Source organism: Dipodomys merriami, unplaced genomic scaffold (assembly GCF_024711535.1).
Source record: "Dipodomys merriami isolate MVZ:Mamm:240054 unplaced genomic scaffold, mDipMer1.0.p SCAF_12, whole genome shotgun sequence".
Lineage (NCBI taxonomy): Eukaryota > Metazoa > Chordata > Mammalia > Rodentia > Heteromyidae > Dipodomys > Dipodomys merriami.
Window position 1 is genome coordinate 2,577,712 of NW_027202493.1, and position 15,207 is coordinate 2,592,918.

At 45.1% G+C, this 15,207-nt stretch overlaps 1 pseudogene; it reads left to right on the plus strand.

The window, feature by feature from the left end:
* Positions 1-661: 661 nt before the first annotated feature.
* LOC138822998 (ADP-ribosylation factor 1 pseudogene) lies at positions 662-1,261 on the plus strand (annotated as a pseudogene).
* The last annotated feature ends 13,946 nt before the right edge of the window (positions 1,262-15,207 follow it).

Genomic DNA, 15,207 nt, shown 5'->3' on the forward strand with positions numbered 1-15,207 from the left:
CTGGAGCCTCCTTGGCCTCAGCCCTTATCTCTTTGTTTGATAAGGGAGATAGAGAACAGCCCACCCACTGATTTTTTTTTTACTTGAAGAACAAAGAAGATAAATTTTCCTTGAGCAAACACAATAGGACAGATTCAGAGGGCTGAATTGCCAGAGATGTTCCATTAATGTTCCCTAGTGTCCAGGTGTTGTGGGCCACATCTGTAATCCCAGCTATATAGGAGGCAGAGGTTGGAGGGTTAAGGTCCAAGACAACTGGGGCAAAGAGCATATGACCCTATCTGAAAAACAAACTAATAGAAATAGGATTGGGGGCATGGCTCAAGTAGTAGATTGTGCTTCTGGGTCCAATACCCAGTGACGACGACGACAACAACAACAACAACAACAACAACACACACACACACACACACACACACACACACGGATCTTTAGTATTTTTAGATTTTTCTTCCTCTTCTTCCTCCTCCTATTCTTCCTCCTCCTGCCTCTTCCTTTTCCTCTTCTTCTTCCTTCTCCTCCTGGGGTTTGAACTCAGGGTCTTGTACTTACTTAATAGAATACTTAAGCAAGTATTCTATACTTTCTAATACTTAAAAAAAAAAATCAAGGCCTGGCTGGGAGCGACTGCTGCTGAGGTCTTTCACCTGCACCTGTCCACAAGCATGGGGAATATCTTTGCAAACCTCTTCAAGGGCCTTTTTGGCAAAAAAGAGATGCGCATCCTCATGGTGGGCCTGCATGCTGCGGGAAAGATGACAATTCTGTACAAACTGTAGCTGGGTGAGATCATGACCACCATCCCCACCATAGGTTTCAACGTGGAGACTGTTGAGTACAAGAACATCAGCTTCCCTGTGTGGGATGTGGACGGCCAGGACAAGATCCAGCCGCTGAGGTGTCACTACTTCCAGAACACCCAAGGCTTGATCTTCGTGGTGGACAGCAATGACAGAGAGCATGTCAAGGAGGCGAGTGAATAGCTCATGCGGATGCTGGCGGAGGATGAGCTCCGGGATGCTGTCCTCCTGGTGTTTGGCAACAAGCAGGACCTCCCCAATGCCATGAATGCTGCTGAAATCACAGACAAGCTGGGGCTGCACTCTCTACGCCATAGGAACTGGTACATTCAGACCACCTGTGCCACCAGCGGGGACGGGCTCTAGGAAGGACTGGACTGGCTGTCCAATCAGCTCCGGAACCAGAAGTGAACCAGAACTCCCCCTCCCCCTCACTTCCTCCTCTCTGCCCTCCGCTTTCCTCTCATGTGGCAAACGTGGGGCCCTATGGTCCTGAGTGCCAGAAGCTGTCTCCATGGGTTGGTTACAGTGCGCACTGCACCGTGCTGTGCATGTGCAGACGCAGCCTGCAGCCAGGTTTTTATTTAATGTAAATAGTTTCTGTTTCCACTGAGGCAGTTTCTGGTACTCCTATGCAATATACTCAGCTTTTTTATTGTAAAGCGAATCAACTTACGGTGAGTACTGAGAAGAGATTTGGACATGTGGGCACCTGGTCTCCAGGAGCCAGTGGGTGTAGATCAGTATTAGAATCCGTTTGGTGGTTGGTTTTTAACCTGAACTCAGTGCATTTTTAAAAATTGTTAAAAAATACAAGCAGAACACTTGAACACATAGAAGGGAGACTCTGCCTAGTGTAGGTTTTTGCAGTAACCGCCTGAATGCTTAGTCCATCAGATCAGCTAGTGTTCCCCTTGCGGAACAGGAGAGACAATAACAAACGAACCACCATCCGCTGCATCGTCACAGGAGAGCCCCTGTGACTCGCCTGCCTGTGGATCACCTGCATTCCATAGTGTTGTGCTTGTACTCGTGCTCACCGGTCACCAAGGCGCTGGCAGGGGCCGCAGCAGGGCCCCAGGGCATGCCCTCATCCTTGCTGGGCCTCTGGCCGGCTAGCAGCAGCCCGTGTTCCCAGTTCTGGCGCCTGCTCCAAGTGCCAGCGGGAGGCCTGGGTCTAGCCAGCAGGAGTCTGCAAGCTGGGAGGGCTGGCTCACTCCAGACCCACAGTCCCAGAGCACCCCATCTCCATGTGTGAAGTCGCTTCCTCTCTCAGCCTGCAAGGGTCCGATTTGCCATTGAAAAAGATGACCTCTACTTTTTTTTCTTTGGTATTTTGATAAACACTGAAGAAGCTGGAGCTGTTAAATTTATCTTGAGAAAAACCTCAGAACTTGTTTATTTGGTGTCATGAAACCTCTTACCGCTTTCAATACATAATTAGTAATTAACTGTTTTGTGTACTTGTTTTCAGTTTTCATTTCAACAAGTACTGTAATTATAGCTACTAGAATAAAGTCTCAACTATTTAAAAAAATCAAGGTAGTATTTCTTCAGGCCATACATTAAGGGACAGATGTTTATTAGTAGGCAATACAACAGAATGTACCTTGGTTCTAAGGGAGAACCCTTGATTAATTTCTTGCTAGAGATTTTCTTACCTTCTGAAATTAAAAACAAATAGCAAAAAAGGTGAACAAATCCAGAATTTCTTCACTCAATTTCCTTCACCAAGTCTGTTTTATGAACACATGTGGGCCTTGTGGGGCATGAAGGAGAGGGTCTAATGTGAAGAGCAAGCTAGGGAAAAGCCATTTTTTTAAGACTATGACAGGGAGATACAAATTTGTCTATCTTAAGGGCACAAAAGGAGACGGCACTCTTTAATTCTGTATTCCAGAATAAGGGCTGGCAGTTTTCAGTGTCAGGAATAAGTGGCAAGGTTTGCCAGATTATCTAGGGAAAACTGTCCAGCTCTGGATAGACATTTATAAGCCAAACTTCTTCATCTTGCAAGTCCAAATCAAACCCTAACTCCCAAACAAACTTATCACATGCCACAAGTTAGCAATAATAAAAGAAAGAGAAAAGGCAATAAAAGGCACTATACAAGGAAAACTACATAGTAGAAAGAAGTAGGAATGTGATTCTCTACTTCAGTCTAATCCTTTCCAAGGCAAGTACATATTTGTTCTCTAACATACTATGTGCAGGTGAAGTGTTGGATTCTGAGGACATGGAGTTGGTGAAACAGGATTCCTGTTCCCAAGAAGCTATGATTATAGCATCTGCCTGGGATCAGCCATGCATTTCATTTATTGACACACAAGAAAAGACCTAGCCCAGTCTACAGCCTCCCAACCCTCTGGGAACACCTTGCCCTTTATGACCTGCTTCTGTGTTGCCAGATTCTGCCCTGTGCCCTCTCTGTCTGTATGCAGGGGATGCACTGCTCTGTATGTTGGGGGAGGGGATCGAGATACATGGGTGCGGTGGCTGGGCAGGTACTAACCCCCCCTCCCACCACACACACACATCTGGTGGCACTTGAATTTCATTACGAAGAACTTTTTTTCTCTCTCTCCCCTTACTGTCAGTCTAGCACAAATAATTACTAAAGTCCCTTACCCACTATCGAAATAAAATACAGCCAGAGAACTAGCTAAAGCACAGCCAGTCCATTGAGAGCCAGCCGAAGCTGGCTAAGACCAATAATTCAAAACAGATGAACGGTATGGCAAATACTATGGGCTTACTATCCCAGGCTGACCCGACCTTTGAAACTTGCTGAAAGTTATCCTTGAAATTCCCCAGAACTCCCTGAATCACTCCTGTAAAAGGCTTATTTATCACAAAGTCATAAATAATATTTGCTAGGTCTTTACTCCATCTATCTAGAGAATGAATTAGGCTGGAAGACATGAGCTCAGTAGTTGAGCTGGGGTGGGGGTGGGGTAGGGCAGCCTAGGCTGAGTGGAGCCAGCTCACAGGTCAGAGAGGAACCAGGGGGAAGCTGTAACTTCTATCTTCCTTCCATGGGGGTGGGGTGAAGATTGGGCTGCTCAAGGAATTTGGGTCAACAGAGCCAATGGATTTCATTTTAATTGCTCCTCCAAGAGGTAGGCTGAAGACTGTTGTGGAGACAGTTTGGACAAGAATCTCAAAGTTCCTTCCTAGAGAGCTCCCTGATGGTCTAGGAAAGCAGGGAGTTCATTCATTTGTTCATTCATTCACTTACTCATTGAACAAATCTACCCAATAGCACCCTAGCTTGGTCAGGACTTAATGATATAAATAATGCAGTTATATTACTAAGGGAATCTTGGTCAGTAGGGAGACAGGAAAATATGGATGCCCTGAATGAAAGGAGCACACATATTAGGACAAGAATAGAGGTTAGAAACTCGTAGGATGGTAACAGGACTTCCAGCTTCTGGGATTCAGGGTGTAGAGGAGAGAGCAGAGTAGTAGAAGGGCAGATTTCTGGAGGAGGCTTTGCTGGGCCAGTTATGGTAAGACTAGTGAATTCTTACAGGCTGAAGATCAAATGGAGAGACGTGGGAGTCTCTCTTGGCTAAAAATGCACCATTAACTTAAAAAGGGGAAGGAGGTGAAGAAACTAGAGCCTGAAAATTCTGACCAAGGTGGTGATAAGAGGTGTGGAAGGTGATGTTCTTAAGAGTGAAGAAAAGGAGATATCTACAAACTTCTATGGAGGGTGATAGGTAGAGGGCAGCACCAAGCCACATGGTACTTGGGCAATAGGAAAGGAAGTGAAAGCATCCTTAGACAACACTATTATAATCTTTTTCTATCTTCAGCATGTGATGTTATTCAAGACAGACTTCAAAGTCTGAGCCTATAGCCTGTATGGCTTGGAACTGGGGGAGCATAGGCAGTTGAAAGAAGATCCTGCTTGAGCAGGAGGATCTCAAAGGAGACCAGTTGGGTTGGAAGGGGGTTCTGGGGGTGGTGCTGGGATATTAACAGGCAAAGGGAGAGCCAGTGGGGGAAACGGCTGCAGGTAATGCAAGGGGGCAGGCCATGTGGTGGCCTGTAAGTAAAGACACTTACAAGCCCACAAGGAGGAAGGGATAAATCAAAGATGCCTGAGTGCCAGGAAGGATGTGGAGAGAGAGGGAGTTTGAGAACTTCTGCCTTCATCCTGGTGGTCTCAGGGGGCAGAAAGGGTACTGTGAGGCCTCGGGAGCCATAATGTTTTTCTTTGCTTTTATTCAGTACTTGGGGCTGACAGGCTCCATGGGAAACTGGACTGTGTCTCCCTTTGGATGAAGTTCTAAGTTAGGACACTAAGTTGTTTGTCTTTGCTAAGGAAGGAAGACTCTGTGACAGGATGCTGGCCAAATAATAGGTTAGAGAGGAAAGGTTTGTGTGTTTTGGAGATGCCTTAAGAGCCTGTCTTTCTGTTCTGTTTTGCTTAGTAGTTCTCCTGGGTGAGATGGATATTGGTTTTCTCCATCAGCATGGGATTATTGGTTGTGATGGATGAAGTCTTGTGGAGCACAGGATTATTGGTTGTGATGGATGAAGTCCTGTGGAAACTGGTTCTTATCTGGGAGCATTAGCATTAAAAGGGAGCTACGGGGTCATACAGGCTAGAATCCTCCTACCTATCAATCCAGAAATTTAACTCTGGACAAGTTTCCCTCTCTTATAGCCAGTCAGAGGCTCTGCCAAAGGCAGAAGCTTGATTGCTATTTCTCCTCTCCCTCCCACTGCAGATGGAAGATTCTCAGAAAATGTTTGAGGCCCAATCATTTAGAATAACTGACTGACAACTCATGAAGGTAGAGACCAGGGCTGGCCATGGATGCTCAATAAATATTTGAGAAAAATGAGAACATTAACTAATTATGTTATGATTAGAGAAGGAACACAGTTGTTTTTTTCTTTCTTCATTATTCTTTTTGTACCTCGTGTTTTGCATAATAGACAATGCAAAATTGTTAAGTTCATTTTTCAACATAATCTTTCCTATTCTTAATTCATTCTTTCCTTCTCTCTTCCTTTCCTTTCTTCTCTCACTCTGCATATATTGTACTCATAGTGCATTTTCTCATTTATGGATCCATTAAAACACTGGCTGATCATCTGTTGCAGTCAAGTATACTAGGGAAAATATGTTCTTGATGATCTGCTGAGGAAAATGTGCAAGGGGTGACAGCTGACCTGATCATCCCTTTACCCTGTGGTAGATTACACACAGACTCCCTCCCTCCTTGTATTCACATCATCATCATCACCATCATTACCATCATCACCATCATCATCATCATCATCATCATCATCATCATCACCATCATCACCATCATCATCATCATCATCATCATCATCATCATCATCATCATCATCATTTTAGGATATTTGTACAAAGGGCTTTCACTTTAACATGCCAGTTTTTGAGTACAATGTATCATGGTCAATGTCACGCTTTTCATTATTGTCATCCATCTCTCCTGCCTCAGTTCACACCCTCTTATAGCAGCTTTGCTAGCTTTCTCTGACACAAACCAATTAATAAACATTCATGCTTGTGGAACTTGTCCTCTGTTTCTGTGACCCTGTGATTGCTATCATGAAGTCTGAGCTTCTTCTAGCAAAGAGAGACACACCCAACATGTGGGTAAAGCCATTAAGTTTTGGAGCTGTTTTATAACGATGTCTATCTAGTACAGCTCTCCTGGTTGTCCATGAGAGGCTACAATAATTGAGAATTTAATGAGTTTTCATTCCTAACTCTCCTTTGTAGCAAGATGTTCTCTATTTAATTGTATAGAGGCCAGGAGTAGAGGGTGTTTATCATATTCACATTTCCTCAGAATGATTTGCTCTTTTATAATCTCGGGATATCAAACCAATGCCAGGTATTTATTGGTTTTATAGTCTCCACTAAGAGAAGACCCTAGGGGTATGGGTACACATGACAAGATTGTTGGGCCAAAGAGAATGGCTCAATTGATTCACCAGTAAGTGAGTGAGATCAACACTTACAGAGGCTCCCTAGGAGAGCACAGGAGAGGGAATGATATAATCTATTCTAGCCAAACCTGGAGGACCCCAAATCCTTAAGGACCAAGGAGAAGCTGCAGACCTTGAGGTGTAACTTTTTTCAGCTAGCCTGGAGTATTTCCTGATTGATGCTGGCTTTAGTTTCAAGTGGATAAAAGTTTGGCTGTGGAGGCTGAGCCCTTTTTATATGGAAGGGCAACCCAAGGGGTTGTTCTGGAGTCTATGCAAAGTGCTCCATGACTGAACCCTGGAAAGAAAGAAAGAGAGAAAATAGCAGGGAAAACTCAGCCTGTGCTCCATATGATGAGGAGTCAGCAAAGATGAATGAGTGATGGCAACAAGAAACAATAGATGACATCCACCCAGGATCATTATTGAGCATAATTAGTCATGTAATAATAACAGCAGCTCTTAGTTGTTGTGTACCAGCTGTGTTCAGTCACTGTATGGTAAACACTCAATGTGGACTTTTGCTACTATTTTTGCCCTCCACTACTTTTCATTCCTTTGAGATAGGGTCTGGCTTTGGAGCCCAGGTTAGCCTTGAATTTAGGATTCCCTAAGTATATCCCCTAGTGCTGGGATTATAGACTTGCATCATTACGTCAGGCAGTATTAACATTATTGATGAGTAGGTCTAAAATGTGGACTGGGAATATGTGCCTCCACTAGAATTAGGGCATTAATAACTCTGTGGGTGTAGGTGAGGTTGTTGAAAGACTTCAGGAAAATGTAGATCTGACCTCCCTGAGTCTTCTCCCTGGCTCACTGCTTTTTTCCTCCACTTGTCAGCCTGATGACCCCTTGAACATTCAGCATCTCCCACTCCAGATCAGTGTCTCTATCTACTGTTATAATCCTTTTGGGTTCTGTTCTTTACCAACAGACAGTTGAACCCAGATAAAGGCAGTATTATTAATCTGCCTGTTGCTCACATGGTCCTGTCTTAGATAACACAACTCCTGGTCATGGACATTCAGCTGGGATCCTGAAGAGACCCTCAAGCAGTGGCCTTTGGGCTAGAATTATTATGTACCAAAGGGGCAAGGGTAAGGAGGGGCCTCATTACCCTTTAAAAACCCTTGAGTAGGTGGCAGTTTGCTCTTCCTGCGTTCCTGACAAGACTTCTGGGGCCAGGCAGTCCCATCAAATGGTATGAAAGTCACAGGTTTTTCAATCAGGGAAGTCTGAATTGGCTTCCGAGTTCAGGGATCTCACAGTTTTACTTACTGTCCTAAAATCTTGAAATTTCTTACCTGCAAAAATGGAAAAAATGTTATCCACCACACAGGCTCACTGTGAGTTAGGAAAAATGTAACAGCTGAGGGTCTCCACAGCTGACAAGATGCTGGTATGAGCTGTTCTTTCTGTAGCCTGGGGGTGCATAGTGGCAGAGCCTCCAAGGTCCCAGGGGACAGGCCTTGGCAATTCCCCAGGGAATCTCAAATGCTAGTTTACCACTTATTAGATGTATGACCTTGAGATAGTTCCTTTCCTCGGCCCCAGGTTCTTATCTGGAGGGGACAGTAGCAGTCCCTGCCTCACAGAGTTGTGCTGGGATAAAAGGAGATATCTCAGGTATGTGGCAGAGCTGGCACTGTGCCTGGGATGAAAGGGTGATCAGAGAGGGCAGGTATTTTGGTCAAGATGAGAACTATCTGACCAGGCAGCTTCCCAAAATGCTTGCTCTCAAAGAATGAAGGGAGATGGATGTGGCATCTGTCTGCTATGTCCAAGGGCAAACTCCAGCGGTTGTCTTGAGATTGATCATTTTAGGAACTAAAGCAACTATCTGAGGCCAGGGGATTTGAAAGATAAACCTCTAGGAGCAGGTGCCAAGGACCTGAGGTAGGTTAGGTGGTTTGGAATGTAGAAGGAAGGAAAGGAAGCATCCCGTTTACCCTTATGTTCTGGGTTTTCTCATGAAGACTGCCTGTTAATTCTCACACAAGATAGCAAATGTGCTACCACCCTACTTACAGATTTGGATCCCAAGGTGGAGCCTTACAGTTACTAGACGAGGTTCTGGAGCAGAACAAACCTGTTGAGCTGCAGCTCACCCTCTGTCCTCGGCAGCAGTAGTAGTGGCCAGTAGTAGCTGTAGACCTAATGCTGCCCAGATATTTCTCAATTAGCAAGGAGTGAAAGTTGGCACTGTGAGACTTGGTTATTTGGACCCTCTAGTGTGGGGTTTTGTGAATCACTCAGTAAATACAAGCAACTCCAACTCATAAACACAGGTTTGGGGCATAGGAATTTGAGAAGTGCTTCAGCCTAAAATTGTCATGGAGATTCTAGATACTACCACCTCCGTCCCCCCCTTTCCCTGAGACTCCTCTTACCTTATTCCCCTCCCTTTCCTCCATCCCTCCTTCCCTTCCCTTCCCTCCCCTTCACTCCCACTCATTCTTCCTTCCTCCCTCTCACCCAAACTTCCTTCCTTCCTTCCTTCCTTCCTTCCTTCCTTCCTTCCTTCCTTCCTTCCTTCCTTCCTTCTTTCCTTCTTTCCCCACCCTCCCTTGCTTTTTGTGCCAGTATTGGAGCTTGAACTCTGGATCTAGTGCTGGCCCTTAGCTTTTTTTTTTTTTTTTTTTTTTTTTTGCTCAAGACTAGAGGTATACCACTTGAGCTTTAGCTCTGCTTTGGCTTTTTGGTGGTTAATTGGAGATAAGAGTGTCATGGATTTTTCTGACCTGGTTGGCTTGAAACATAATCCTCAGATCTCAGCCTCTTGAGTAGCTAGGGTTATAGGCATGAGCCACTGGTACCCTGCTTAACCACATTTTTAACTGCATAGTTTTCTTGCATTGTTTCTTAGAGAGGGTGCTATGTGCTCAACAACAAACCCAAAAAACAAATACAGAACCAACCAAACAAACAAACAAAGCAAGCTTCACTACAGGAGCTCTGGTTAGCTAGTGCTGCCTTGCTAAATGTGACTTTATTAAGGCTGGCTTTTGCTGGGCTGAGCTGGGCTGGGCTTCCGTGTGTCTGTGTAGCTCAGAGGATTTGTCAATGTTGGTGAAAAACAGTGAAACTCAGATTGAGGGGACTGTGACTGTTTCCTGCTGTGTGTGGCCGTGGTTAGCTTCAGGGGTATCAGGGCCATGGGATAAAGGGGCCTAGCAGGTTGGCCTGTCCCTCACTGATGGCCTATGGCCTATGGGGGCAGTGGCCCTTGAACAAGAGGATTTCACGGGGCAGGGCCACCCCTGATCTGCCTTTGCATATTGTGTCCTCAATGAGCCCAGACCTGTGTGACAAATGCCCCAGAAGAGAGGGAAGGAGGGGCAGGAGGAAGCCATTCAGAAGAGGATCTGCATTTTACCATCTTCTTGAGCCATGCCTATTTGGTAACTAAATAGGAAGCTGGCAAAACCCCACAGTAGAATATCTTGTGTTCACTCATTCATTTTGTGTTCATTACTTCATTCATTTCCATTCCCTTCCTCTCTCCCTTTGTTCTTCCATCCATCCATCTGTCTATCTACCCACCCACCCACCCATCCATCCATCTATCCATCCATCTATCCATCCATTCTCCCACTGTGACATTGTGCAAAAGTTGTCAGGGGTTACAAGATACCATTTCCTTGCTATTTACAAATTTCCAGGCCAGGCAGGGAGCTAAGATAAATGTGCACATTCTATGAAGGAGCAAGAACCACAGGAAGACCACCAGCAGTGGACAAGTGGTCTCATGCATTTGGAGAAGAGTTTCTATGAATGTGGGTCAGAAAGAGGGACAGCTGAATTGAAACTGGAGGAATGGGGGGGACAGATTTCCACTGATGGAGATGATTCGATTTCACCTTTTCAGAAGGAGAAACAGGAGAAACCAGGGTAAGGGGGGAAGTAGAAGGCTGTGTGCAGCTGCTCAGGGAAAGGAGGATTTGATTTGGCCTCAGAGCAGGGAGTGTGTGGGTGGTAAAGCAGGAGGGAAAGATGTTAGCCAAATTGCAGAAGGCTCTGAACCAGGAGCTAATGCAACAGGCAGGCAGAACTTACTCAGAGTAAGTGTGACCCTTTCAGAACTGGGCTTGAGACACTGTGCTGACAGAGACAGCAGCAATGGGAGAGATCTTCAAAGCCTTCCTCAGATGCCCAGTGAGTAAGCCCATATCACTCTCTCCTCAGCCCTGGAAAACCATCAGGCTGGTGCCCTGTGGATCCCTTCCTTCCTGTCCAAGCACTTGGACAATGGCCACTCAGCACCACACACAGAATGATGGAAAGCAATGAGGCACAGTCCATGCCCAAGTGACAGACAGCCTGGATGGAAGAGAAAATCACTAGAATAACTTTCTGAGTTCTTGGGTAAGTAGTTTGGGAGATTATTTTTTTAACTCAATATATTCATTCATTCATTAAAAGACATGGAATTTGGTTATAATGTCCAGTCTGGCACAAGTGATTCTTCAATCTCCTGAGTAGCTGGAGCTACAGGTATGCATCATGGTGTCAGGATTGTTTGTCAGTGGAACAGAGAGACACCATTTGCTGAATGTAAAGTGACCCCATTATGATCATATGCCATTTTCACCAGTGCTTAAAGGTATTTTCTCACAATAATTACTCTTTTCACCTAGCCCCTACCTCAAGTGCCACTATTAGAGATGTTTTGTTTTGTTTAATTTTATAATAGTACTGGGCTTGAACTCAGGGCCTTCATCCCTTACTTGGCTTTTTGCTCAAGTCTGGTGCTCTGCCACTTGTGCCACATCTCCACTTTTGGCTTTTTGCTGGCTAATTGAAGATAAGCTTAGGCTGGCTTCAAACTGTGATCCTCAGATCTCAACCTACTGAGTAGCTAGGATTACATTTGTGAGACACTGGTGCCTAGTGAGAGATTCTTTTGGTTCATGAATAGTAAGCACCAGCATCAAGAACTGCCCAGTCTTTAGCATTTTGGAGAAGATTCTTTGGATTATAAACCTGTTGTTGCAATCTTCTGATAGATACATCCATATCTTAATGTCTATGGTATAATTTTAAGAAACATTTAACTAGCAAGTAACTAGTGGGTACCAGGAACTGATCCAGGGTAAAGTTGAGAATAAAGTTGAGGATACTCTAGTTCTGTGCTGTAGAAACCAAACTCCAAGGCCCCATAGCTCAGCATAGATGAATAAGCATAGCTAACATTTGCAAGCTATAGGTATTGGCTGTTAAGCGTTGTTAAGCTTTAAATACATCATCTCACTTAAACAAATTATTATCCTCTAATAAAATAGCTACAAAGATTATTGTCATTTTAGTCTCTCATTGGCTCAGGAATGTGTAGATGTGTTAGGAATCAAATGAAGAATGATTCAGGGAAATGCGCTGGAGTTAAGAGAAAATCCAAGTGCAGGCTAGGCCAGCCTCTGTCTTCTCTATGGCAACTGTCAGTTTATGAGGCAGAAAGGGCACTATAAAACACTTGCCCAATAGTGAGATTTGTGGGAGAAAATCCAACAAGACCCAAATGCAGGGGACAAAACAAGTGGGGGCTGGGAAAGTTAGCATAGGAATACTATGTCTCAAGCACCTCACTATACCCATCTGAGCACAGTGCTTGATGCCCATTTAGTGGGCACTCAGCAAATACTTGCTGAATTTGTTTTTGTTTTTGCATAAGTAAAGACTAGGATCAAAACAAGGAACTCTGGAGAGTTACTACAATTGTAGGGTTAACAATCCGATTGAATCAAGGACTTCCCACTCCTGCCAGCTCCCCAGTATAACAAAGGATCAACCTATTTCTTTCACTCACATGCTATGGTACATTTTGATGTAGCTGTAAACTAGGTTGAGAATAGAAGCCTCCCTTGCTGGGTCCTGGGAGGATTTGTGTGTGTGCAGCCTCCCACTCCACCAAGTTCTTCCATTCCCATGCAAACATGGATGGCTTTCCTTGGAAGGTTGGTGACAGCCCAGCCTCCCATTCACAGATTGGAGAAAGGGCATTCATTCATCTTCTTGACATGGCAGTGGTGGGGGAGGGGAATTAGGGGCTGTAATCTCTCTAACTGGGATATCCCTGAGAGCAGAGAGATCATTGTCTTAGCTGTCTGGATAAGCTTTAATTTTCATTTTCATTAAGCCAAGGCAGACTTCAAAAATTAAGTAGCGTTATGAAAAGCAAATAGCATTTTTTCCTGTTTTATTATTTTACTTTATTTACCTGCAGGGCAGACATGGAGGGGACTCGATGCCCATGGAGAAACTCTGAAGTATTTTCTGAGAACAAACATCATAGCAGGAGGAGGCCAGGCAGACAGAGGAAGCGTGAGGTTCATGCTGCAGAGAAGGCAGGCCTGGTGAAGTCTAAACTTGTGAGTAGAGCATCATGGATGTAGCCAAAGGCTTTTACAAACTATTGGCAGGCTTGTGAGGCTTCTACCTCTCCCTTATGGAGTCCTAATTTACCTGGATGTTCCCATTTGGATAATTCCTCTGTTTTATATGCATCCTGTGGCCTCAGAGTGGATTAATCCAAAAGAGCCAGGATCCAGAGGCCAGAGAGGCCTACAAGGGACCCGAATCCCTGACTTCCCTCTGACCCCAATTTTGGTCTCCCTCACTTGAAATGAGAACAGCAGGATTGGGAATGAAAAGAAAGAAGGTCTTATAGTGTTCAGGTGCAGTAGTTAGGGAGATTCATGACAAAGAGAGGAGTGATTGTCACATGTTATGTCAAACCCCTCTGGCCATATTCTTTCTGTGCCTTTGTCTTACTTGGACCACCAGCAGCCCCTGGTTTGGCTAGCCCCAACTCAGCCTATCTTGGGATCTGCCTCCTCCCTGAAATTCCTAGCCAACTCCATCCCACAGGATAGAATGCCTGTGTGTTCCCCATTGTTTCAGGTAGGATCTCCTCAGCCCTCAGGAAACTCACCTTCTCCCTGGAGACTTGAACTGTCCTATGATGGCCACTCAGGTCTCAAGCTCAGTGTCCCCTCTCATGGAGGTCTTTCCAATTTGAGGCCCTCCAGACACAAATTGCCTTGTTTGACTTCTTTCCCAAGTGCTCCCCTAGTTTCTCTCTCTCTCTCTCTCTCTCTCTCTCTCTCTCTCTCTCTCTCTCTCTCTCTCTCTCTCTCTCTCTCTCTCTCTGTGTGTGTGTGTGTGTGTGAGACATTGGGTCTTGTCCTAGTCCATAAGAAGTGAGTGGCACCAGAGGTGCACCAGAGTGGCACTCAAGGTGACATTGTCCAAAAAGAAATGTACTCATTGCCTGACTTAATAAACTATAACCCCTTTGTCCATCACCTTTATAATAACAATACTTTTTTTAAAGAAGGCACCCTGCTCTCATCCTTCTCTCACCCTTCATTTACTTTGTATGTTGAGGAGAGATGGAGAAAGGAGTCTTCCCCTCCCCCACGTGATAACCAGTGCACATTTGCCAGCGGGTGTTTAAATAGTTCTGGGTAAAAGCTAAAGGCAGTGTAATGAGCAGTGTACAAAGCTCATGCTGATTCAAAGGGGACTGTGGTAGATCCCCAGCTAGAGACTGGGTTTCCTCACTTCCACAGCCTGCTGGCTAGGTCAGGTATATCAGTTTCCATCTAGTTTCATAACAGGATGTTAGTGGTCACTTCCATATTTCCCTTCTGATGCTTGAATCCTGGAGATGAGAATTCTGGTACTTCCCCTAGTTAGACAATGCAGCTGGACAGTGGGGGTCCCAAGTCAGTGAAGGTGCATGATTGGGTTCGAAGCTGCAAGGTTCTTTATGGAGTCCTGGAGCAGGCATCGTTAGTGAGAAGAGGAGAGGGGAAACAAAGGAACCTTCCCAATTATTAATAAGGCAGCAGCCCCATCCATCTTAATGAGACAGGGTGAAAAACCCATGGGCCAGGCTGCCGGTACACAATAGGATACAATGGAGACCTTACTTTCTTTTTAAAAGGAGGCAAGAAAGAGACAGACAGAAGGAGAAAAGCCTTACAGATTGGAAAAAAGTTCCAAAGGTCCACTCTGTAAACCCCCCACCCCATAAAGACACCCTGCTGTGCAGCCATGGCTGTCTGCAAAGTGCAGAGCGGTACCATGGTCTTCGGCTGGGCCAGGGCATAGGGCCGTATGGAATGGAGCAGAATTGATCCAAGCCAGGGCTTTTGTTTCCTGGAATCAATGTGGCCTGGTGTGAATGTGGCTCTTGCCAAGTGAGACAACACTCCATATGTTAAGTGGGGGGGTTCAAACATTATTGTGAGCTGGGCCCAGTGGCTCATACTCAAAATCTTAGCTACTCAGAAGGCTGAGATCTGAGGATCAAGGTATGAAGCCAGCCTGGCCATGAAAGTCTGTGAGATTCTTTTCTCCAATTAACCACCAAAAAGCCAGAAGTGGAGCTGTGGCTCAAGCTGTAGAGCTGTGAGCAAAAATG